Consider the following 27,036-nt stretch of genomic DNA (forward strand, 5'->3'; position numbering starts at 1 on the left):
ACCGTCGCAACGCATATCAATTTCAAATAAACTCGATCCTGATATTTAATTTATTCACTTAAATTATTAAGTAAGAATTATTTAGTAGGGGACAAGTTTTATACGTAACGTATAACATTCTCAACTTCTTCCACTCCCTATGTTAAGTGCTTCATATTTTTCTTCACATAGTACCGCGCAAAATACTGAGAACGAGAGAAGGGAAAATAGATGAGAGCGGCAAGTAGGGTGACGGAGGAAAGGGTTTTGAAATGTGGAGCGTAAAGAAGCCGACAAATTTCAACGTCTATTCCCAATCGAGTCGTGATCACAGTCGGCTATCGTTACCAAATTATATTACTTGGTTAACTCACTGATAATATGATACAATTATCTCTATCAAAGTGAAAGAAGAATTGGAGAGTCTAAACATTTTCAGTGTATTTGTAAGATTGAGAAGGTATCTAAAATCCGTTCATTTATGATAATATAAATCTAATCTAAAATAAAAAAATATACAGTGTGTTATATTAATTTATCTAAATTACGCTAAACTTTCTTACTTGAAATGTTAATGAACGAAAGTTTCGCATCGACAAGAAAAACCGGAGTTACGCTACATAAGTTTAATGAAAATTATTATAATAGTTGTACATAATAAATTATTATATTATTTCGTTATACGATTTAGACGCAAGTAAGGAGAGAGATTCTCGTTAAATACTCCTGTGCGTGGACGTTGTTGATTATGCTCCCCCATGAGATAAGCATATTCGGACCCTCGTGCTAATGCAATTCCACGAGCTGTGATCGAATTAGTTTCTGGACGAGGCGATCCAAGGTTAATAATGACCAAGTACGGGATATATAACGTGACATCGATTAAATCGTGCGACCCAATTTGCGCTAAAAATATCTGCTCGACAGGTAGATCTTCAAATGGCAAAATGCGTCATGGGTGAGAATACATACATTGAAGAAAATTTATAATTATTATATAATGTGCAGCCATTTATACATAAAAGTAATAATGATGACGTGGCACACAGGATGAAAATTTTAATTTTAATATAATTTTCCGTCTAAATTAGAGATATTTGATAGAGATAATTAATTCAAAACGCAGAATGGAGAATCAATCTTTTAAAATTATGATAAAATATGCAGATTTCTTCAATCGACGATCTTTCAGCAAGCGGCCAGTTGCGGCCAATGAGAGTTTTCCTGCGTTTGTGAGTACAAAAGGGCAGAGATTTCGGTTCGAAGTAACGTCGATTGTGCACACAAGCATAAGCAGGTTGTGCAGCAGGTATCTGGGAATCCTGTCCGGAGAGAGAAAAGGGCGAGGTCTTTCGAGCGTGAGTACGCGCGCACCGGAGCGCGTCGTTAACACACGTTCGCACGAGGAAGAACACGGTCCAGCAGCTTTTTGTGTATTACGCTGCATTTTAAACATTCACCGTTAAACTTCGAAAAAGGAGAGAAAGAAACGCAGTGAAGTATACGGCAACCCTCGAAGATTTCACGCTTGCTAAAATACACTAATTAGGAGACGCTTTCTCGTCGCATTTCATCGCGCGTATAAAGATGCGAGATGGAAATTATGTGCGGTCTACTCGTTCGCTTGACTTCTGATATCAACAAAATAATATGTACAACTTTAACTCGCTTCCATGCGTGCTGCAGATTATTGTAATCTTCTATACACGAAAAGAACAATTTTGCTGAAGTATCTAAAAATTTAACTAGATGCAGATTTGAAAATAATTTTGTTGGCTTAAATGTATAGGAATCTCAAACATGATAAGCAATCAATTGCAAAAAAGTTTTGACATTTTAGTAATCAATTGGAGAGTTCTACATAATTATTTTGATGGTTCAACAAAATTATTTTCAAATCTATAGCTAAATTTTTAGATACTTCTGCAAAATCGTCCTTTCTGTGCAACAAAAACTGTCTCGTTATGAAATCTTGCCCCACATGGATATTTTTTTAGTTTTATTACCTAAAATTTTTACATTAAAAGAACAACTTTGCTAAAATATCTAAAAATGTACCTAAATATCGATTTGAAAATAATTGTATTAAATCAAAATAATTATGTAGACCGTTTCAGTTGGGTGCTAGAATGTCAAAATTTTTTGCAGCATTGCTCGCCATATTTGAGTTTCTTACATAATTATTTTAATGATTTAACAAAATTATTTTCAGATCTAATCTAGCTAAATTTTTAGATACTTCAAAATCGTTCTTTTCACGTAAATCAAATACTTTTGCTAATATTTGATCCCTTACTTTGGATGACTCTTCAAACAATAAATCAGTTTATTTATAAAAATCTGTCATTTTTGTTTGATAATTTTTCGTAAGTGCTTCGGTAAGGATAAAAGAAAAATTTTATTAACGCGCTCTCGCGAATAAGATCAAATGTAGAATCGTCGAAGGCGTTACGAAAACAGAGATCCATACTCATCGCATACGAGAGCGACGCACACAGGTTTACAGGATGTCGCCCGCAGCGAAGCGTGTCCGTGACTGACTCGCACTGATAGATGCGTGCGAGAGAACTCCATGTTTAGCGTTTCTTAAGGTTAGCCGATCTAACATTCGCGTATACCTATACACACTTCAAATATACTTTTATTTATACGTTAATGCGAGTAAGAAATATGCAGCGATCTTGGGAAATCAAGCATATCGCGTGGATTTTGATGATTACGGTAGTTTAGATATCTGAACTACCATCATCGATATAATACACATGGAAAGGACGATTTTGTTCAAGTATTTAAAAATTTACTACGTATATACGAGAAGCGTCTATTACGGTCAAAATCAGAAATATGACGGCGTCGATTACTTTCGGATTGCAACACGATTAAACTGAAATAATAATAATCCTCCTAAATTAAGTTAAATTGTTGATTTGATAATCTTTCGTAGCACCTCAAGAATCTGTAAAGAACTTATTGCGAAAAATATTACCTCAGCTGGAATTATAGTAAATACATATTTTAATATTTTTTACATATTTTAATTTAAATACATATTACTGCAGCACCTAACTTTGACCGTAACAGACGCTTTTCGTATAATATATACCTACTTACTCAGCAAACAAGCTGATGTTTGTCGTCGTTTTGACGTTAAAATGACGATAAAAAAATGTCAGCTTGTTTGCTGGGTAATTATTCATATAAGACGCCCTGTTTCTAATCTTAATTTAATTAAATACAAATCTGGAAATAATTTTGTTGTATCATATAGGATATGTTCAAACTGATTGTTAAAATGTCCAAACTTTTCACAGCATTGTTCAGCATACTTGAGATTTCTATGTAATTATTTTGATGGTCAAATAAAATTATTTTCAGATCTGTATCTATCTATATACTGAAAAAAAATTATGATTGAAAATGGACAAATCAGAATTTTCTGGATAAATTTATTCGAATTCTAGTTGAGATAACCGGAATTCTGATTGACAACATTTCTACTAAAATTCTTATTATGTAATATGTATAGCAAAACTTCTCTACTAGAATTCTTATTTTTACCAGAACAATTATATCAGAATTTTAGTTATCTCAACTAGAATTCTATTTAACCAGATTTAACCAGAAAATTCTGATTTGTATATTTTTTTCCACCAGAATTATTATTAATCCAATCAGACTATTTTTCTCAGTGTGGCTAAACTTTTAAATACTTCACCAAAATCATTCTTTGCATGCAGAAGCGATGATCACACGTATCGTGAGTTTTCCATCGTTAATTTAAGGAACGGCCTGATAAGCGATACGAGTGCTACCTCGTAGTGACCTTCGGGAGCGTTCAGCAACGCACTTCAATCCTCTCGAAGCTGCGATACGCGCTAACGAGTTGCACGTAGCACACATCTTAATCGATCAAGTGCGTTCATAATTTTCCATCCATATCGAGCGCCGAGCGACATGAACTTGGGCGCTGCTTCAGGACTAATGGTCTTGAATAAGGCATCGATTGAGTCCCGAGCGAGAAGAGTGGTTCTAGTTTGGACCAATTAACCAATCGGCAGTTCTGAAGTTTCGAGTTGGGATCTCCCCCGAGACTTCGGGGGAGATAAACACGATCGATCTGAGATCTTAGCTCCGAAACGGATGCGGGATTCGAGTCGCGATATTTCCGCCCGGAATCGACCTGGCGGATGCCGCGTTGGAATTAGAATCGGAAGTGCGCACGTGAAAATGGATGTTCCTTCATCAGCCTCTCAGATTTCACGTAGGTTGGCCCCATAGTTTTCATGCTGAAAATAAGCGCATGCCGAACCGAGTCTGGACCAGCAGTGCAAACTTCCTCCTACTGAGTATTTATTGATATCTAAAAGGAATTCCCGGATTTTCTAACGGATTGCCAACATTTTGTATTATTAAGAAAAAATGATCAAATGAAACAATGTTTTCAGAAAGAGACAGAATTTAAATTTAAAAGTTAAATTCCAAAAGCTTCCCTGAATATCGACACTCTCTAAGATATTTAGAGTGAATCTCATTCTAAAAGGTGAAATCTCACTCCTAAAGATTGAAAATTAAGCCGCTCTTTTTCAAGACTAGCTCATTTTTCACTCTTTATAGAGTGAGATTCTATTCCAAAGAATTCAGAGAATAAAGTTCCACAAAAATCCTCGATTTTCAAGGATAAAAAAGGAATTCCCTAAAAATTACAAGTTCCAGATTTTGCCAGGTAGTAAACACCTGTCCTACCTTGGGAACACATGGTTGGGTGTCGAACGGAATGTTTTTTTCCGATCTCACACTAGCACGCACAACACGATCACCGTAGCCTCACGTTGCGACACGCAACGCTTCGGAAAAGCGACTGGGAGGAAAACCTGATGCTATCCACGGCGCGCACGTTCCCGGATGCGTGGTTTATAAATAAACACGACTCCGCGCTACACGTCGGACGTAGTGCGATCCACGCGACACGACGGTCGGACATGAACTGACGTTCCGAAGAAGGTTCGCGACGCGCTCTCCGCAGCTCTCGCGGCGATGAATGATCGTGTGAGAAAGAATACCTGTTATTACGCGACACGCCAAAGTAACAGGCTGACGAGGAATCCTCCGTTAACCCTCCCTCCCGCCCGCGCGCCTCCGGGAAGAGATAATCGAATTACTTCTTTCACCGTAACTTTATCTCGAAAAAATTATACTTGTCGTATTTTTCCGCGTATTTTTTACAGTTTAGTCGAGCGTCACAGATTTAATTTTTCTCCGTTATTACTTTATGTATTATGTAATTCTGTTACATATCGTGTATATAATTTCTTTCTTAGAAATTGGAAAATTAAGAGTTCTGATTAATCGTGGAACAAAAAATTAACGAGTGCTATTTAAATGGTACACCAATGAAACAATTTGCATTTAAAAGAAAAGTTAAATCAATTATACATAATGTTAGTATATAAAGTGAATATAAAAAGTGCTAATTATTGTAGATGTGTAACATACATACATTTAAAGTAGTTAACAAAACGCATCCGATCAATAAAACAAAATTATCTCGATATTATTTTAGATAAATGAAACTATAATATTACAATAAAATGAACATTATAAATGAATTACAAGTACGCGCTACAAAATTAAAATAATTTAATCAATTATAAAACAATAAAAATATCTCCAGCATACTTCTTGAGAAAGAGATGAGTTATTTTATTTATGTCCGTAAATTATTTACTAATCGATTACGATCGAAGTCAGCTCGAAGTCAATGAGCTATTTATATTAATGATTTCGTTTCATCTCAACAAACAGATAGGAATGACAAATCAAATGCGCTTCTCCGAATACGAAGACGGCTGCTGTCGAAGGCCAACGTAGTAAAACGAAGAGCTTACGTAAGGATTCACTCGTCGCAAAAGCTTATTTACATATAGTGCTAATTATGCCTCCGTTCAGGTGTGCTGCTATTGAAGGTGCATATACTGTATAAATATATATACCCATGGAATTACGACTCTGGTCAAGGCTGGTAATACTGGAGGATGTCTCATGTTAGAAAATTGTAAATAGAAAATATTTCTAAGTCTTGTTTACCTTGTTTACCTAATACGAAGGTTTCGTTAAACTCTACTGGAAGTGCTAGAAAGTAGAAATTGCAAATTTTTCTTCTATATCTCTCAATTATCCGATTGCAAATATTTACGAAGCAACTATGGGTATTTAACAATATTTTAAAATTACTTAAATCCAACACAAACAATATAATTTCAATTATTCGATTGTCAATATTTATGGAGCAACTTTGGGCATTTAACAATACTTTTAAATTACTTAAACTCAACACAAATAATATAATGTTTATCTCTCACATTCATTTTTATGATATTACTTTTAGGAACAGGAAAGGGAAGGTAACGTAATGATAATACTCCCAGATATATGTAAAAAGAGAAAGAGCGAAAGGGCCAGAAGAGGATAATGAACCCAGCTGGTTAATGGAGGTAACAAGCACGACACGGTAATATGACTTAATTGTACATTCCAATTAATGTTTTTGTGCGAATCTCGTCTTACTTGCTGCAAAACTACTGGCATTCATCAGACTGTAACCAAGGTCAGTACTCGCGTGTATTATCTAACGGTAATTTGAACCTGCGACACGCTCAAGAATGCAATGAAAATGAGAGTGAGCATTTCTAACAGCTTCTATTATTTCAATTTTCAACTTTAAATTTCTTGCAGTCTCTTTACTTGTATACTTATATTTTTTTTATAGATGAAACTTTTATTTAAATCCACTGTTTCGAATAATTTCGATTTTGTGCAGATTTTTTCATAGGTTCATTTTTTCCAACACAATAGAACATAAATTATCATAAATAATAAATGTGTTATTTTTTTCGCTTTTTCAGAGGAAAGAAATTATTTATATCACAGATAAATTTCTGTCCGGCGTGTGCGTTACATTACGCGCATTTTATGGCTTTGTAAATACAATGCTCGCATAAATATCCTTATTTCACGAAATATTCCGTTAATAAATTTTTAAAACAATAACTTTGTTTCATATTTTCTTTTAGATTGAAATCTCACATGCGTACAATTTTATCCTTTTATAAATAATTTAATCGACTGTGCTACGATTATCAGTATGTCTTAATCACATACTTATAATTAGGAATGTTGTAACTACGTATGCAATATCATGTTATTTTCTTTGAACTCGAATCGTTACTGTACATAGAGAGAGAGAGAGAGAGAGAGAGAGAGAGAGAGAGAGAGAGAGAGAACATATTTTTACATCAATATCTTTCTTCCTTTTTCTTCTATAATTATTCCTTCTATATTTATGTCACAAAAAATATTTCATACATCTATCTCTACAGCAAAATTCAAAAGTAACCATTTCTTCACATTAAAATTTATTTGTATTTTATTAATTTAATAAATGAAATATGGTTTTCTATAAAATTGAAACAGATTTTCTTTTGTAATAATTTGTTATATTATTGTTTTAATAAAATTATCGTTCCAGATTGTCTCTGATTTGTTTCATCCAATTTACAGTTTTTCTAACGTTAAGCTGAGGAATTTCGTGTAGACTATATATAATAAAAGTTGTAGGATTCTCTTAGGACACATTTGTGTCACATTCTAGCTATGTTTATGGTTTAAAGATTCACAAGAAATAGCAAAACAATAGTTCAAAAGCGCGTCATGTATTTCTTGCCTCTATTGATTAGGCTACCGATCGGAGGGGTATAAAAAGATTGGCTTCCTCGTCGAGCAAAGCGCTATGGGTCGAGAGGCCGTATGTGTCCGATCCTATTATAAATTTACCGGTGATTACACTGCACGGAAGTGCGTCAACTTTTAACATCGCGAAATGACACAAATGTGGGCGAAGCTTAACCGAAAGTATTACGATCGATATCTTCGTGGGTCTCGAGGGTATTGTTGCACTACCTCTTGAATTTTACACGCAAAACGTTAGAATATCAGAGTTGAGATAACCTTGAATGCAAATTTAATTGTTCAGCGAGACATTAAATTAGAATTAGAACTCCTTGACGCAAGTACCATATCTTCTTACGAGGACACCTAAATTTGAAACACCATGCAGTTTTGTGAAAGAGGCGGCAATTAATGTTTGTTCCGCTGTGACGTTGATGATGTATTATTATATCTAGCCTCGGCTTTATTATTTTGCGGAAATACCATAACGCTACACTGATTGGCCATTCAGGAACTTCAGAACGTCGCGCACCAACTCCTTTTAGCTTGAGTGTCCCGTAATGCTCATACAGATAATGCATGCAAACTCAGTCTGATCAGCTTAATGAGGATGTACCCCGGTCTGAATGGCAAGTGCAAATTACGCGCGCGTGGTCCCGGGGCAAATACCTATATTAAAGGTGTTACTTCCACTTGGCCAGTGGAAGTAACGTTACCGTATTATGTAAGACGGGAATATCGAACGCCGTAAACTTGCTGACAACTGTCTCTCAGTATTATTACAATTCTCTTCTCAACCGTAACGCGTTTCTCATTATATAACATTGCTTTCGGTTCATTTTACGAAATATATCTTCTCAATATATGTAGTTTCCATCCTTTTAAATTTCTCGCAATATTCGCTATTTACACTGAGAGAAAAATGTACTAAATTTTAGTAAATATTTGTTTGAATACTACCAGCTGAATATTTAAATGTAAACATGTTTATTTGATAAACCAAGAAACATTATATTTGATACATATTTGATTTATAACTGTTATAGTTTCTTATTTAGCAAATATTTTGCGTAAATAAATATCATATTAAGTACTATTCAAACAGTTATTTATTAAAATTAAGTACATTTTTCTCTCAGTATAAATATTAAATAAAAAGAAAGCAGCTACTATATGTCGTATAGTAATTTAAAGTGTTGAAAATACGAAAATTACGATCTCTCGATCCATTTTCTATGTCAGCGATACGGCAATTTCTTTGAACCTGATCCGAATAGAGCTAATTAACGTGTCATCGGATACATTCGATAGCCATCACTGCCGAGATTAAGGCAAGCTATAACTCCAATGCGGTTCTATCCAGCAGCGGTAGTGCGCGACGTAAGTGTCGATCGTTTTCAAAATTACGCTGCTCGACGTTCCGGCGTTTTTCCTCTCTTGCTCGCTCGTTTTCCGTTTCTCGTGTAGAGCGCCACGCCGCACACGCATTGCACAATTAATTGCAATCAGCGTAGCGTTTCTCGTTACTCTCTTGACTCGTCCGGGAAGAACCCGGGTATAATAGCGTTCCTCGCGGCGAGGTGGAACTTGAAGAACTCATCGTTCCAGCTTCGTATTTATAGCTTCTCAAAGGCATGAGAAGTTAGAAGGAACTATTTTAGTAATTTCCTCGGAAAAGCTATAAATAAATCCATTATATCTGCATTAATGAAAAATATTCTTGCGTAAATGTCCGAAAATAATAAAGATTAATATGCACTGTGCAAAGATTCATCACTGCAAATTCATATGTATAAAAAGTGACTACAATATAGATGTGCGTGCATGTGTGTGATTGCAGGTTTTCCGTGTAAAAATAATACACTACTCTCTCTCTCTCTCTCTCTGCATACAAAAATGAATTTACACATTTAAAACTAATCATACACAGAGACTGTTAAAAATATCATGAAATTTAATATACTTTTAAGTTATACACAATTTTAATTTAATTTCATAACATATATTGCATTAAGTTTAATTACATTACATTAAATTTAACGTATCTGTAACAGAAAAGTATATTTGTGCACATGTACGTGAAATTTAATGCACACATTATTACATTTGAGACTACTGTAACTTGATTTTCAATTAAACCATTCATTACTTTTCAGTTATCATAACCATAAGCTTCCTTTACATGTTACTTAAATTCATAACGAAATTTTTAACAGTGCATATCGTAATCACTTTTTACACAGTTGGATTTATGATGTCGTTGCATTAAAAGATTATGCGAAGCAAATAGCCATGAAATGATTACAAACAAATATGTGAGATGGAGGTAAGAGATAGTAATTGTAAGCGACATATTTCTCACATATGTTAAGGAGAGGTTCAGCAAGCATGCCAATATTATCACACAGAATGGTGCCAAGGGTTTTTAAAACGTAAAGATAAACTCGAATGTAGCATTGATAAAGTTACAAGTGTTATGTTTCTGATTTTTTTTTTCAATAAGCGACGGTTTTTTCAATAAAATTAAATATTAGGGAAGTAATTATTAAATGAATAAAGAAAAAATGCATAAATGCAACGTGTTAATTACATGAGTGTAATTAACTTTCATTTATACGTATATTTCTTAAAAAAAAAAAAAAGATTTCGATACATAATTTTACTTTGCATTTGAATGCGGACGAATTCGCTTTCCGGGTTTTGTGAATCATGAATTTATTTCACGGCGGGTGCAGTTGCGTTTACTTGATTGCGATTACTGTACTTAGTTACGTGCGCGAATCTGTTTCACTCAGCGTGCTTACTCGTATTGCAACAAAAACAATTTATGAGAGATCGCATAACACGGGCGCTAAATGAGTTGTCCAGTCAGAATTACGTACATAAGTTTCATACGATTCTAAATGAGAATTGTGAAGAACTGCCAAGAATTAAATTCATTAGACGTCCTTGCAGACAATTAAGTAATCGTTATTAATAGAGGAAAGTGAAGTTTCTCGCTGAAATTTGAGCATCTTTTTAGAGGCTTATTGGAAATAAAATTTGTATTTTTACGAATACATTCGACTAGAATTGTTTTAATTAATTTAAAATTTCAAAACGTTTTGCATCTGCAAACGAGCGCTTTGCGTGTATCTCGCCAGAAAATCATAAAACGAATTGTTAAATCGCCTTGCGACGAATTACTACTGGCCTTGAAGATATCTATCATCGTGCAACAAGGTGTCAGATTGTGGGGACATTTGCAGTGAGGCCGTTCGATCGACGACAGCTAGTCAAGACACAATGAAGGACTTCACGGAGGGCACAAGCGTCTCTCTCACCGTAACGGGAAGTCGCTCGAATTCATTTCGTGGGAACTGCAGAAAGAGAGTCGTTATTTGTTTCGCGTACACCGGATACCATCAAAGTCTAGAAAATGGTGCAATTACATAAGGCGGTTAAATTTTTCGATTGCGAAACCAGGAGATATCGTGGATTTTCCATGATGTAGAGCACATTGTTTACATGGAGGAGACGTAAGTTACGACGACAAATTGTGCCAATCGTACTTCCGTAAAGCACAGCAGACGAAATTATCATTTAAAAAATTTCTGTCCCTTTCTTATGGCAAGATGTGTGTTGCTAGCTTCATTGAATTTCTAAGCAATTAATTTTCTCTATCGGAAACAGGATATTCGAATATCTTACGACTGCAGTATTTTATAAACAGATAATCTTACAATTGTAACAAATAGTATCAATTAGGAAAAGTAACTTACGGTCTCATATTTTATTCTTTTGTGGAAAGAAGAGCTTGACTTCGTGAGTAACTTGCTGAACAGCAGGTGGCAAGAAAACTTGAACGTAGAATGTCATTGTATATGAGTATGCACGGTTGCATGAGTCATAACGAATTATGCAAAAGACGTTTTGTCATTCGCTAGTTATTCGCTTATAATAATAATAATATTCGCGATAAGGCCAATGCCGAGAACATTACATATATGGACATAAATATCGATAATTCGTGAAAAACTGATAAATTATCGTCGCGTTGTTATTCTTCTTACGCAATTTCGCGTGCAAATATTTATCCAGTTTTTACGTACAGAAATAAAAGACGTAGAATTTTTTATCTGTTAGCTTTTAAGTAAGTCTTTCTACTGAAAATGTCAAACAGAAGTGGTTACAAGAAAACGTAGTTTGAGACGGAAAACAAAAAATTGTAGCAATATAGTAGCATGTGTTACACACACACTGATTGATGTGGATGTCCGTACAGGTGGCACTTAAACCCGGTCGTTACTGGAAAACTGATCGATTACGAAAAGCAGATTGAGAGACCTAAATAAGTAGACAGTGATATCTAGGCTCGATAGTTGCCAAGTTCGCACGATGGATAGTGCTCGACGTAATCGATGGTTGAAGTGTTCGGGTTGATGACCACAGATGATTCTTCGATACAAAAGCGACAAGGACGATTCTGTAGACTGATGTACCAATGTATCTGTATGCAGACAATACGGAATTCTTATTTATCGCGAGCGTGAATACTTCGAAGTTGTCCGAATTTTTCAGAAGCAGAAAGTTTATCGCGACATTTTTAAAGATCGTATCTTGTAGTAGAGGTACTCTCGAACTGATACAATCATTTTTTCACCTATGGAACAGAGATCTGTGATAATCCGCAGATGATATCGCAGATGACAGACAGATAAGCATAGCGTGACTCAAAATAAAAATATTACACAAGTATTGTACACAAGAATCTCAGTAATTTTTAAAATACGATTAAAACATTACGCATTTCTAAGAACATCCTTCTATTTATAAAAGGAATGAATAATAACTCTTTCTCATAGAGATGTAAATGAAGACCTAGATGAATTGCAGTTACATAATAATGCACCAATGAACAAAGTCACAATACGCTCAGTGGCGTATCTTTCTTTTAAACAAAAGAAGACACAAGATTTTGATCCTTCTTTTGATCAAAAGAAAGATATTGATTATCCAAAGTCCAAGTTGTTAATAAAAGGATCAAGTAGTCGAAAGCGTGACGCCAGCGTCGTCTGGCGTCTTAATTGTATTAATAAACGGTTCAGACGAAGCCGTTTGAATACCGTTGGGCCGGAGTCAACTCGGGCATTATCTTCATCACGTCTCGCACGAGATCCCTTCAGAGGAGCAGCTATTGCGAGTTCGTCCGGCTTCACCCACGATTTTTCTCCGACCGACATTCTGCCGAGAATAGCAGCGGGCATTGCACGACGACACGACGGTTCTTCTCGATTCAGTTGATGACGCAAGTAACAACGTACATCACATTGATGTTTTTACGTTGTGTTTCTCGTGTTGCAAATCCTTTCTCGCAATTTGTACTAATGGACGGTCCAACTTATTTTTAAAAAATACGTATCCGATAAATTTTTACAAACATTTCATTCTCCATCTGCAATCATATTTTTATTCCTTCCGTCTGCAATCTGAATTTTTGTTGTCCGATCCAAGTTTTTTTTACTGTCTAGCCTTTAAAAAAGTTACTTTTCAATATTTCTATTATATTATCAAATAGGTTTTTAACTCATATGTTAAAACCTTTATTATACAAAAATATTCAATTTATTTTTATTATCGGATATGTTTACAACGCGTTGAGTAATAAATGCAAATTTGCGTGAAAGTAAAAACCTAGTCAAATATGTAAATTTTGCAAGTTGATCAAAGTGCAATTAGGAAATTACGGTTCATCAAGACTGTCCGCGTTGCACTTTGATCTCATTGCGCCATGTTCAGAAGAGAGAAGTGGATCATCGATTTGAGATTGGAATCCTAAAATCGAGGTCGACTTTGGCTGATACTTCTACTAACAGTTAATATGTATATAGTTATACCGCTTGCATTGATCACCTATGCACCACGATGGTATTTCCAACTGGGATACTATCTTAAATTCGGGTGAATATCTGCGATCGCGGAGAATATTATCAGCGAGCATTTAAATATATGATAAGAAATACGAGAAAGATGTGGAACGTAAAACGTTTCTCTCATAATGTAACTAGCAGATGTATATATAATTTTGCGATCGCATACGTAGTTAGTTTTGCGGTAACAAGCTAATCAATTGATTAAATGGGTAACGTGGTACACAGGTATGTGTAACACGTGTTTCTTTATGGAATATGGATCGTTTCTAGAGAACGTGGAGAAAGCGCAGCCATACACACTACACCGCGGCAGCAGATACATTATTTTAGCGCTGCACCTAATCGACGATGGGTTTGCGCGAGCGAGTTAAAATTATAGTCTCGATAAGTAGAATAAGCGTGCATGGCAGGAGCCTGCAGCCTAGTAGGGAGCCTGCAGTACAGTTAGCAACGAAGTGTAACAGCGTGCAATTTTGACTGTGAGGCGCGTCATTCGTCGCGTTATAACTCATTAACTTTAATGATCCGCACGATTTGTTCCTTCTCATCGTTTCACTTCCAAGGCCTGGCATTTGGGGCGAGAAAGCATACGATGGAAACATACGGAGGACATGCCACGCATTGTCAACGCACCATCTGTGGTGCGCAACAAGCGCCTGATTGATCTACGTTTAATCGATATGAAAGAGAATCTATCGGCGTCAGAAGACATATACATGAGATCCACGCATATCAAATCGCTCTTGTCGGTTCAGTTCAAATTTTTCTTCTTTGTTACGCGTCAAATAATCGACGAATAATCAATTTTCTGTACTAAATAAAAATAGAAATAAGGAAGAGATTGGGAATTATTATACATATTATAATATAAAGTATGCGTCTGTTTTTTTTTTTTTTTCGAAGGGGCAAAAGAGCAAAAACAATTATAGATAAAAACATTCTAAAAAGCCGAGTCTTTTATAATCTCGCAATCAATCTTATTACAGCTGTAGTTGTAAGCTCCTGGAGATTCTTTTTGTGATATCCTGTTCGGCATCAAACAAGGTATGTAGGTCAAGGTTTCTTCTATTACGTCTTCTTTCTACAAAGTGTAATCATGAAAGATTCCGATAAAGAGAATATCGACATTCGTCAAGTTTTTTTTGTAACAGAAGCGGACTTCTTATCTCGGACAACGATTTTCCATATTCCTAACAAAACTCTATTCTCACGGGTGATAAATCGCGAAAGTAGTTGGGGACTTTTAGGTGTGCAGAAATGTCGGGCAAACAGATAAATCTTGTCAGAGTTGCCCTTTCTTTCTCTGTCACCCAAGATTATATTTTTAAGGCAGGAAAAAATACAGCTGCGAATAACTGCGCGATTCTAATATTCTTAAGCGCAACGGAAGCCGGATCTATATTTTTCCAGAAAATGGTCCTTATCTTTTATAGTCAGAAGAATTCTCTAATTTTGTTATTCTTTTAATTTCCTCCCACTGAACTCACCGGGAATTATTAACCCACATAGAAGAGACCTCCAAAGCACGTTCTAAAGATATTTAGAAAACATTTCTACCTTTTAAAAATATTCCTAGAATGTCCTTCAAATAAAGTGTTTATGTGGGAACCTAGCACTCATAATATATCAAAAAATAAACTTAATTAATCGCAATTTTGAAAACAAAATATTATCTAATATTGGATTTTATTACGTTTATTAAAGTAATAAAAAAAAATTATTAATTGTAAGATTTATATTCAATCAAGTTTTGATAAAAAAATCTTCATGTTGCATTAATAATAATAATAATAATAAATTTAGAATCTTATAATTATTTCATTTATTTTTTTTATTTGTTTTAACCCTCTGGACGATCAACTTTTATAAAAAGCGGGCAATATTCCGGTCCCTTCCTATAATTAGTTTTTTATGTCGAATAACATGGTCACCATTAAAGAGCTGTCAGCATACGTACGACCGGACAAGACTAACGGTAAGAGAAAGAGAGATGACCCGACAGAAAAAGAAAGTGCAAGAGCCATTTCTCTTGTAAGGGGACGTTAACGCGGATACGTGCAGCGATGAAAGCAAGAGAGTGCACCTACTCTAAAGTGTAACGTCGATGGAAACTTAATCTGTAATCGAACCGCTCATCGCTCGGATGCTTGCTATGAATACGAGGAAGCTCGGTGAGGTGATAGCCATTTTAAATTACTAAATAAAATCTAAAAACGCACTAAAAACCTGCGATTTTTATGGGCCTTTAAAAGTCCAAGTTAAAAACTTGTTATATCGTTGTTCTATCGTATTACTATGTAATAGAAACCAAAAAATCTTTTTAAAAATAAATAGTTATATTTAGAGTAAAAAATTAGTTTATATTCTATTAAATATATTAATATTGCATAAATTATATTTTTAAAATTACGTAAAGTTTATATATTTAGTGAATTAGTTTCATTTATTTCAATTTGTTAACTTAAATTTCCAAAAGCATTTCACAATTATTATACATTTCACATAAATATTTTTTAGCTTACTCCGTTTCATTTTCCGATTTTATTAAGCGACCTTTATATTTTCTGTATTTTTATAAAAAAAATATCTGCAGGTTCGAAAAGTAATTTGGCTGAAAATCGATTTCTATCAGCAATAAACGCATTCATAAAAAAGATTGATCCGTTAGAGAAAGCCTGTAGTATGCTTAATTGCCAATTTCCAGTCGATTTAATCCAAATCGACGACTTAACACACATTCGTGGCTGGCGCGCGATGTACGCATTAATTATTCCTAGCAGACCTATTCTGCTTGATTGCACCATTTACATTGATTGAGATAATCACACAATACAAAATGTATGAGTCAAGTTTCTAATTCTTCAGCGAAAATTTTATATTTTTCAGACCTATACGATTATATGGAGCGTTCATAATTCTAATGGATGTTTTCAATTGTTTATGTTGTATTATAATATTATATAAACACATACCTATATATAAATAGAATCGTTCAACTATTTCACGGAAAACTGAGACCTTCGACCAACGCAGATATTTCTGTTTATATAAAAGTCAACGAAAGCTCAACAATATTGGAAGGAACACGAAGAACGTTTGCAATCTCGAAAACATTGATCTAGCGACATGATTGAGAGAAGTTATAAGAGAGAAAAAAGGAAAAAAAGACTGCGAATTTGGCGAATCTCTTTCCACAGAGAAATCATTCGCAGACGAAAGTTTCGCGATTTAAAGCGGGTCGCGCGACGAGTTCGCTTTCGAGAGAGTTCACGGTAAAAATCACACGCAAGAGGAGACATGTACGGTGCATGCATATATCGCGTGGTCGCTCGTCATTATGCATGCGACGTTCATCAATATCTTCTGTCAGTGTTAGCAGTCATTCAATGACTCACAATTAGACGTGTGTACCACGCCGCGCATTCTGACTTCGACGGCGAAATGTTCGATTATCGGAGACGTGTGCATGAGAAATCGTCTCGATTTTCGATCGGCTTGAATAGAAACATGTAAAGAAATTTTAATGAAAAGGAAATATCGATACATTTGCGCTTTGGAGGTGATACTTTCCCATATTGAACGTTGCATTGAGCATTTATGTGTAATATCTGTATTAAATAACTTGGTGATAAACAGTGAAAATGTAATTCATGATTATCACTTTCTTGTTTCGAACACGCTTTCTCTACATCTTTAACATGCAGATATATAATTTTACAGAATTTTATTTAAATATATACTATAAATTCAATATTCATTGTATAAATATATGTCATAAATAAATAAACGCTATATAATTTCGAGCAAGAGAAAGTAGTGTAAAAATTGTATGTTCGAAATACTTCGTTTATTGTCAACGGTGTGCAGATTTTAATTGGATTATTGCATTGAAAGAATTCTCAAAAAATTGTTAAAGTTTCTATCCAAGCAATATAGTTTAAAATACGTTTAATAAATAAACATCAGAAATCGTGTAATAAATGCACAAACAGAAAAATAAACATTTATTTAAAGTATTTAATAAGACATTTTATAAGACGTTTGTAACGTTACAATTTTTACATGAGACATTGGAACGGTTTAATAAACGTGTATTTAATGTTAATAATGTTTCCTTAACGTTTTTATACGTCATAAAAACATTTTTATAAATTAAACATTGTTTTAAGCGTAAATTATTTATTTGGATATTTAAGTACAACCATGTAGAAAAATAAACATTTAGTTTTTTCTTAATAAAAACTGAGTTATTGAGGAAATAGGAAGAGGATATTTAACTGAGGACGTTGCCCGATAGAAAAGCGCATAAGATATCCGAAATAGATCATCTCGTCATGTGCACTCGAACGTCACAGACGTGATCAGAAAATCGATTGACCCGTGCGCTGCTGGTATTTATAGGAAGTGAGTTCTTCACTCTGCGTTCTACTTGCTGAAGCACTTGATCGCTGTCTTCCTGTATTATTGGAAAGACAGTGACAGAAACAGAATGTTAACAATATTCGGAAATACCTTCATCTTTTTATTGATTCACATGACGCTGTTACTAAGAATAATTTGACTATAACATATAACTACCTCTTGACTTGATCTCTTTCGCATATAAAGTCGCCATGTCATAAATCACGCGAACGATTTTCTCAATAATAAGATTTCTGATAAAATTTATATTTACTTTCCTTTAGCTAAAATTTGCTGATCAGTTAGTTGTTATAGTAAATTAAGAAACTTTTTGATTTAAGAGTTAAACGGCACATTTATTAATAATTCTCATTAAGATATCGCTAATGAAAAGCAGTCGAATATAAAGCTGTCGCGAAATTTAAAGTGCATGAATATTAGTACACTATACATGTACAATCACTTTAAGCTTGTTATTCATAAGCGAGTTATTCATAATAATACTAGTACTTGTAATAAGGTATTTCATTACAACATCTATGACGTTATAAATAAGAATTTATCATTTATCTAATTCTGTATATAAAAAATTCATGCATAACGTGAAGAAACTGGATTTCTCGTTCGTTCTGTTTATACATTCGCATATTAATGTAAACATCACACACGTGTTTTTAGTTTTGTATATATTTTGCTCCACATATATTCTGTAATGTAAATCTTTCATTAAATACGCAGTCTGATTTTCATTAGCAAAATAAGAGGAAGAGAGAGAGAGAGAGAGAGAGAGAGAGACTTTTCCGAAATCTATTTAATACCAAACGTTAAACACCGCCATAATTAACTTTCAAGCTGTAATCTTGTCAAATCAAATTCCACTTAAAATTAAATAAATAGAATTTTTTAAAAATATTCTTGCAATTTAATAAATCCTGCAATTAAGTCGCAAAGAGACATGATTTTGTATCATTTATAAATGGAATTCACAACTTGTCAGTTTCACTAGTTGCAAGAAAAATTTGCTACAAAAAAAGTATAATTAACAGACGGAGCGTAATGATCATATGAAGTTCTATATAAAAAGAAATATTCTCAAACAAGAAAACTAGAGGTAGGAAGTAATGAGGTGGGCCTCTCCGCGGGTGGTAGATTGTTACGTATTCACCTGCTACCTTGTGCCCTACAAAAGTTTAAAGCAGCGTTTGATATCGATTTCTTTCCCAAGGTTATTCCTTGAAATTTCCTTGAGAAGGAGTACTCGCTAATATTTCGCTAAGAAAACACATTTCCTCGACCACGTCATATCCAAATTTAAAAAATACTCATGGAATCATCTAACAAGAAATTTGTAATAACGTGATAAAATTTTCAACTATAATATTTAGCTATATAATAGTAAAATAATCTTCAACTATAATTGTCTAGACATTGAATCGGATTTGTTAAATTATCATTTTCTTATAAATCGTATAAATTTTTCATAATTATAAATTGTTTGGTATGCGATGTCTCAAAATGCCAACATTAAAAATAAAAATCCCCAATAAATTAAATTAGTATTAAATCTAAATCTCAAAGAATGACAATATAAATAATATCAAAGACCGCGAGTTATGTTACAAATATAACAAACATTTTTTCATGATTATATTTCTACTCAATCTCTCCTATTCATCGTAATCATTTGGATCTGACAGATTCTCGTACGCGATAAAAGGTCGAAAGGTACATTTTGATACTTGCCAGTCTTTGTCGAATGCGAGACGTCTCATTTCCTCCGTGTTTCTCAGTTCTGAAATAGTGAAAGTCATGTTCCCGAGACGTAAGTACTTTTAGGGCGTGATATCGATCGTTGAAATTGCTGTAGCGCCGCCAAAGGATACACCTTGTACTGATAATAATGGACGTGTCTACGTAATAGGTACAATCTAGGTCGTTTGAATCACGATAACATTATGCCGCGCGAAACTGTACGGATGACGCAAAGGTCGACTGCACGTATTTATGCAAGAAAGAACCAAAATCGAGGTAAAAAAGGAGAGATAAAGAGAAAGAGAGACTCAACATTTATTTCGCGCTCTGGGAATCTCAGATTCCCTCAAGCGCACGAATTACAAAAATACTACAAATTTAAGAAGTATACGAAATTAAATTATGATAAAAATACAACCAATATAAATTTTAATATATATAAAAAAAAAACGCTCGCGCGCGCGTGAGAGAGAGGGAGAAAGAGCTAGAAAAACAGAGAGAAGAGGAAAATAAGAAATCAAATTCTTTATAAAAGTCACATCAGAAGCATAAAAAAAAGTTCTTCTAGAATATCTTTTTTATAATATATAAATGCCACCGAGAAGATGAGAGGTCTTTATTAAAAATAAATAAATGTATCTGTACGGTACATTGCTCAACGAGAAGAACTGGATGCGGTGAAAAGTAATTGACGAATGTAGGTCGCTGAGAAGAAACGATGACGTATGTATATATATATATATATATCCGTAAAATGTGCGGACAATTTCATCTTATATAGAATGCTCTGAAGATATATCGAATTACAGACACGCCGCATATGGCATTCCCGATCATACATCAATTATAGTCACGAGAAGAAAATGCAATTAAATGCATTCCTAAAGATGAGGAAAAATTGTAATTATCTGTGAAACGGTGTCTTTACGGAGCAATTATAGCATGCACGTCGCAACTCTGTTTGTTCTGTACAAAAGAACGTGAAAAATTATAATTGGCTAATTTCTTGCCAAGTTGCATATCCTATTCTTTCCACGCTAATATAAGTGAAAATCGAACGTCAGCACATTGAAAGAACAGTTTTGTTGAAGTATATAAAAATTTAGCACAGAAATTTAGATACAGATGTGAAAATAATTTTGTTTGGACCATCAAAATAATTACATAGGATAGTTAAACTGGTTGCGAGAATGTTGAAACTTTTTGCAGCATTGTCATCAATGTTTAAGCGTTCTACATAATTATTTTGATCATCTAACAGAATTATTTTTAAATCTGTAGCTAACTAAATTTTTAGATACTTCAGCAAAATTGTACATTCTTTTCATGCAGAGATATATTTTTCAACAATTTTTTTTCATGCTTTCAATATGACGAGAGTTTCATGCGTCAACGTTATTCGATCTCGTCCTTTGTGAGTCCTTGTGACTCATCAGTCAATTCGAAAAGATGAACGAACGTTCGCTCGAGGAAGGTCACGTATGGAAATGGAGCGGCTATTAATTAGGTTTTGCGGAGAGAGGGCGGCGAAGAAACGTGACTAGTAAGTTCCGAGGAATTGAGGACAAGTTCAATGGGAGCGCCTAAGTGAATCGTAGGAAAAGTGCCGAAGGCGCTCGAAGGTCGGAGGTGAATGAGAAAACCCGTTAAGCTAAACCCGAAAGCCTCGTCCCTGTGAAACTTTCCTGGTTGTTATTTTGTGGTAAAGATCGGTCAAAGATAATTTTATTGTCGTACATCGCACAATTCACTTTTTCTCAGTTCTGTCAAAAGAACATTGAGTCTACTTAAAAGAAACTTGCGCGAAGAAACCGTTTCTTTTAAGTAGATAAAATGATGAGATCTAAACGTCAGGCAACAGCGGAAGTGAATTTTCTCTTGCCAATAACGGTATCGTTAATATAGAATTGAAAAATTAAACCCTCTTAAAGAGGATTTTCATAATAAAAAAATTTCTATGTCCCTACAGAATGATAAACTTAATAGATACATACATAATATATAATGTATATATAATACACAAATATTTATATATATAAATATATATGGTAATAACATCGTTACATAAAGAGAAAAATATATATTTCATGCGCGAAAAAATTAGGTAAGTATTTCATTACACGCTAATAATGTACATTAACAATATTAACATTAAATAAACGTTAGAAATTTATTTTCCCGGAAATATTGCGGTATTTACTTATCGCGTCTTCTTCCGAATTTTATCAATCTGTTTGACGCTTTTTTTTTCCTTGCAATGACTGTGATAAAAATATTATTTACTTGTCGTTTAAAGAGATTTATGTAGCTGTTATAAGTAGACACTCATATAAAAGACCACAAATTGAGATCCTTTTACGGAACCAATGCTCACTTCAATCGAGCGTCTTCTTCCTTACGGTATCTTCTCTCCTTCTAACCGCGGGACATGCTCCCATTCATTTCAGACTCCGCGCTTCGTTGCACTCGATGGATCTTCCATCTATTTTTGCGTACAGTTATATATTAACTTGATTTCCTTCAGGATTTCCGCCTCGAAGTTTGATGAAAATTACGTAATTATCACTATATAACTATATTACTATATCATTGATGCTTAGCAAATAAAATTATATTGATTAAATTAAGAAAAATGCAACAGATAAATGAATTATTAATCTTAAACAAAATCAATTGTCAAGAATTGTTTACGTTTTTAACGTCTATCATTTATTGAAGTTATACATATATACATATGTAACATACGCACGTTACATGGTTATCAAAATTTAATTGGGGCGTCCGTCGAGCGAACTATCAACTTGAAAGCTAACGAGAAATTCCATTACTGTTGAAGGAAGGACATTCTCTAACCAAGAGAGTAAATCTCGGGAGATTGAATTAAAATTGCAGACGGTGTCTGTAAAGCCGGAGACATTGAATATCGAAATGTTTGCAATATGTACACATTTTTAAAGAAAAGATGTAGATTACAAATTTTAAAGGAAAACATTTAATTTTTTTATTTTTAAATTTATATAGACAATTATTCAATTTCTGATTGTTTGGAGAAAAATTAAGTAAAAAAATACGCTTTAAAGAGAAGCGGAAAATGTATCAATACAAAAGCATTAGAAATAATTTTATCTGCGATTAGCAATCAGACTGCAGCGGATAGAAATGCATTTAAATATTATCGTATTTCCATTGATTTTATCTAGAGGCACAGACTGACTTTAGCCCTGTACTTTCGTGTACCGTGAAGGAACTCGGCGGCACGCAAAAGCGGAAATGACGAATAACGCTTATGCGTCACGTCCGAAGGTTGCAACGTAAAAGTGTGAGCCATGGAATCCTTTCACTCGGCCTGCACGATGTAACTTCTTATGTTCGTTACGATGGTGGTTTCGTGCTAACACGTGCCGTGGTTTCATTCGAGATGCCGAGAATCTCATCGCATGCATTTCTCCCTGATGATTTCGATTCATACTTGAAGTCGAACTTCTTTGACGTCAATTCGCGGAGAACGTATCAATGATCATTGATCGCGAACGGATATCTTCGAAATTAAATGAATTACAATTGTTATCGCTTCGGATTTACCGCGATTTATCGCACGCCTAAAAAATGTCAAGTATTTCAATTGGATGTCGGTTCGTATCAGTTTACATACTTTAATTGGGTACAAATGATAAGAAAATAATCAATGTATCGTAAACTGTTTAAAGTGGACCGTGTGAAACGTCTTGAATAATACAAAAATAGAAATCCTTTTGCATTATTTCGATACATATTTTTGTATCAATTTTTAAATTTAATTTTCAAGTATATTTTTAAAAATATTTCAATTAATATAGTCACATGTACATCAATTTAATATAATAAGAAATAATAAGCATTGAATTTTTTATTTTTTAATTCAGCGGTGATTTACGATACGCAATCTAGAAAATCAATTAGTGGTCTAGTGTGAAACTATACAATACAATAGGACTGCCTTCACGTTAAAATACTACGTTTATGGCGCATGATAGTTTAACATGCGATTAACTTCTAATAATGCTTCAGAAACTTTCTACCCGCATATTGCGGCAGAACATCTCTAGGACGTATAATTAGACGGACAATAATATTGTTGCAATAATCTTTATATTATTAGGGCGGATATATTATGGAAGATTAAGAAATATTCTGTCACGTGTAAAACAAAGGCGAGTCGAAATGATTTTAGTATTTAACATAATTTAAGTAATTAATTAATAATAATGACGTTGCATCGATATGACTTTTGCATTCCTGTAAAATGACTTGCGTAATTGTATGCGTAAATAATTTGTGTAATAAGCAATTATTTCATAGTGTTTTGTATTGCACGCTAAGGAAGCGCAAGCTTTAAAGAGAGAGTGTAATGAATTAGCAGAAGCGATCGGTAGAGAAAACCGAATAGCTATCGCTTGCCGTTCCATTCCATTCGGATAACCCACTTTCGACCACCGTTGCAAACCTCAGGGCATGCACGCGGGATCTCCTAAATGTTGTGTCATCGTTGCGCCTCTGGCGTTTGCCTACCGCGTTTTACACGCGTTTATGTGATACTTCCCGCATGGATTATTATATAACATGACAGAATTTTCACGCAGAATTTTCATTAGAAAATTGATTTAGTTTCAAGATATATTCCGCGTGGAAAATATTTCCGTATTAATATAAAAAAAATATTCACGTTTGAAGTCTCTTGAAAATTGTTTTAAGCTTATTTATACGCTACGCGCCTACACGTTGCGCAGTATCGCCCACCCATATTGTAAATGGGAGCATATTAACAATATCATTGCGTTCCAATTTATCAAAGTACTGCCATCGAGTGCCCTGTGAGTTATTAAACGAGGACATGACCGGGACACGGATGGTGGGTTGATGATTTGCGCGTGGGTGCGAGTCCCTCGACTTTGCACATCAATGACCGAAGAGAACGATAATGGTGCGACGTTGGGACAAGCGAGAACAGAATCGTGGAACGGGGTACCAAGGCATCGGACAATTGCGGCACCGTTGAGAGGCGGCAGTTAATCGGCGACGGCCACTCATTGGAGGCTGTATGTAGCCTCGTTACAGGCTACTACACACCTGCAAACCGCCCGTTTTATTTGCATCCGAGAGCAATCCGCTCCCGAAAATCGCGTCCGGAACAATCCAACGGATGAAGGACCTCGAAATGGTATAATAATTTGATTTTTGCAATATTTTCTATCATAACGTTATATTAATTCTTCGGAGCGCATGCAAAAATCTGTAATATAGTTATTGATACTGAATCTGTAAGATCTATTTAATTTATATTAATTAAAAAGCACTAATTAATTTCAAGAAACCAAAATAACAACTCGTAGAAAAAGGAATATTAATGCATTTTAATAAGAATGATTTAGATTTGCAGATGCAACACAAAGACATTTTTAACAGAGACTTATAATTGAGTGGGTTCTTCTATTGCTGCGGAAGGTTAAAAAGGGCAGAAGCAATATAAAGCCTTTAGATTTTTACATGGAAAGAACGATCCCGCTGAAGTATTTAAAAATTTAGCTAGATCTGAAAATAACTTTGTTGACTATCAAAATAATTATATAAGACGCTCAAACTGGCTGCTAGAATGTCAAAACACTTTGCAGCGTTGTGTTTGAGATTCCTACTACAAAATTATTTTGATAATCCGACAAAATTGTTTTCAGATTTGTTTCTTACCTAGCTAAGTCATCAGATATTTCAGTACAACCATACAACTTTCCGTAGATTTAATTGGTGTAACCGATGTAATTGATAATCAAGTTGTTATTCTTTTGTCGCGATTTCAGGAGACTTTAATAGCAATGCCGCTCGATGCACCCTCGACGTTATTACACAAATTATCTGGGTTATCGGACTTGTTACTGCTACCGCTATCTCTAGCGTCGTTATACGCGGTCTTATCTGATTACAAAGCGACACGCGGATAATTCGCGCTCAGGGAAAGGCGCGACGCGCTGGCGATAAATCTTCATCGGTTTCGTTGCGCAACCACGGTGGTCTCGCTGTTTTGCTGAAAGGAAAAATGGGTTACCGGTAATTGTGTATAGTATATGTGAGGAGGAAGTTTGTGTTACGTGGTTGGGGTACGGTTATTTTGTCGATGTGGTACCTCAAGGTAGAGAGAAGCGCGCTCCGCGACAATAGCTCCATTGGACACGGGTTCGTAAGGCATTAATCGGCAAAACGTGTTTCCGCGTTCTTTATAGCGTTGCGATTGCGTCCCATTACGAGTTTCATTAAGCGTGCATTTATCATTCAAGAACGAAAGGCGATATTCCACTTTTCTCACAGGCGATACGACGCCCGGAGGATATTGCCAATCTCCATCGGAATGATTTCTTAATCTCTCACGTTGTCAGGAAATAATTATTTGCTTGCGCACACAAGTTGCGTCACAATTTATCACTGCTTCCTGCTCTCGAATAATTGAAATTCCATTAGGGAATGATCCTTTCTTTAATTCTTGCCGCTTAAGCTCTCTAACGATCTCTAACGATTCTCTGAGATTAATCGTGGTCAAGTGCCTTCACTAAATCGTTAAGCGTACATTGAAAATATGAAATACCGTGACGTATGTATTAGCTACGACAAATCCGTTCATTAAATTATAACTCAATGAATTGCGACTCGCGTGATACGGAACAAACGGCGGACAAGTGTTATCCGGCGATGACCGCGTGACACGAGAGAAATTTACGAATAAATTTTTCCGCGTGATTTCACTTTGCGTCACATACCGGAGGAACGGCCGCTTCATACATTGTGAAACTGATTTTTCAGAGTATTTATCATCGATCATCGAGATAAAAACAGCTACGATCGAGGAACAAGAGCGAAATACAATAAGCAGAATGAAGCTTCAAACACCAGAATTTCATTTGCTGACAAGGTCTTCAAACAAACACAGCGAGAAAGGATTAAATATGAGTTGTAAAGGTCAATCGATAATTAACAAGTTTAATATGTCATCTTTCATTTTCCCTAATGTACCTCCATAATTTTTATTACTTCGATATTTTAGTAATTAAGCTCCAATTCACATATAAAGTATTGTACACGGAGAGAATTTTGTTTTAAAATTTACCCTGAAAATATGGTAGTTGTGGTACAATACAATATTTTAAAGATTTTTACCATGCACTTCAGTAAAATTAATCAAATTATTTTATACTTTATTGTAGTTTTATTAATGAATGAAAGAGATTTACATTAAAATTCTTGA

At 34.6% G+C, this 27,036-nt stretch overlaps 1 protein-coding gene across 4 annotated transcripts in view; it reads right to left on the minus strand.

Annotated features, from left to right (window-relative positions):
• Window positions 1-27,036, minus strand: part of Synd (protein kinase C and casein kinase substrate in neurons protein Synd) — a 60,672-nt gene that overhangs the window by 25,331 nt on the left and 8,305 nt on the right. The window contains exon 1 of one of the 4 annotated variants that reach the window (XM_018457909.1): window positions 4,723-4,951. The exons of the other annotated variants lie outside the window; for them this stretch is intronic. The gene's annotated coding sequence lies outside the window, so the exon portion shown is untranslated. Of the gene's footprint in view, window positions 1-4,722; window positions 4,952-27,036 lie in introns of those variants that run through there. 4 annotated transcript variants of the gene reach the window in all.

Source organism: Mycetomoellerius zeteki, unplaced genomic scaffold (genome assembly GCF_001594055.1).
Source record: "Mycetomoellerius zeteki isolate Tzet28-1 unplaced genomic scaffold, Tzet1.0 scaffold69, whole genome shotgun sequence".
Lineage (NCBI taxonomy): Eukaryota > Metazoa > Arthropoda > Insecta > Hymenoptera > Formicidae > Mycetomoellerius > Mycetomoellerius zeteki.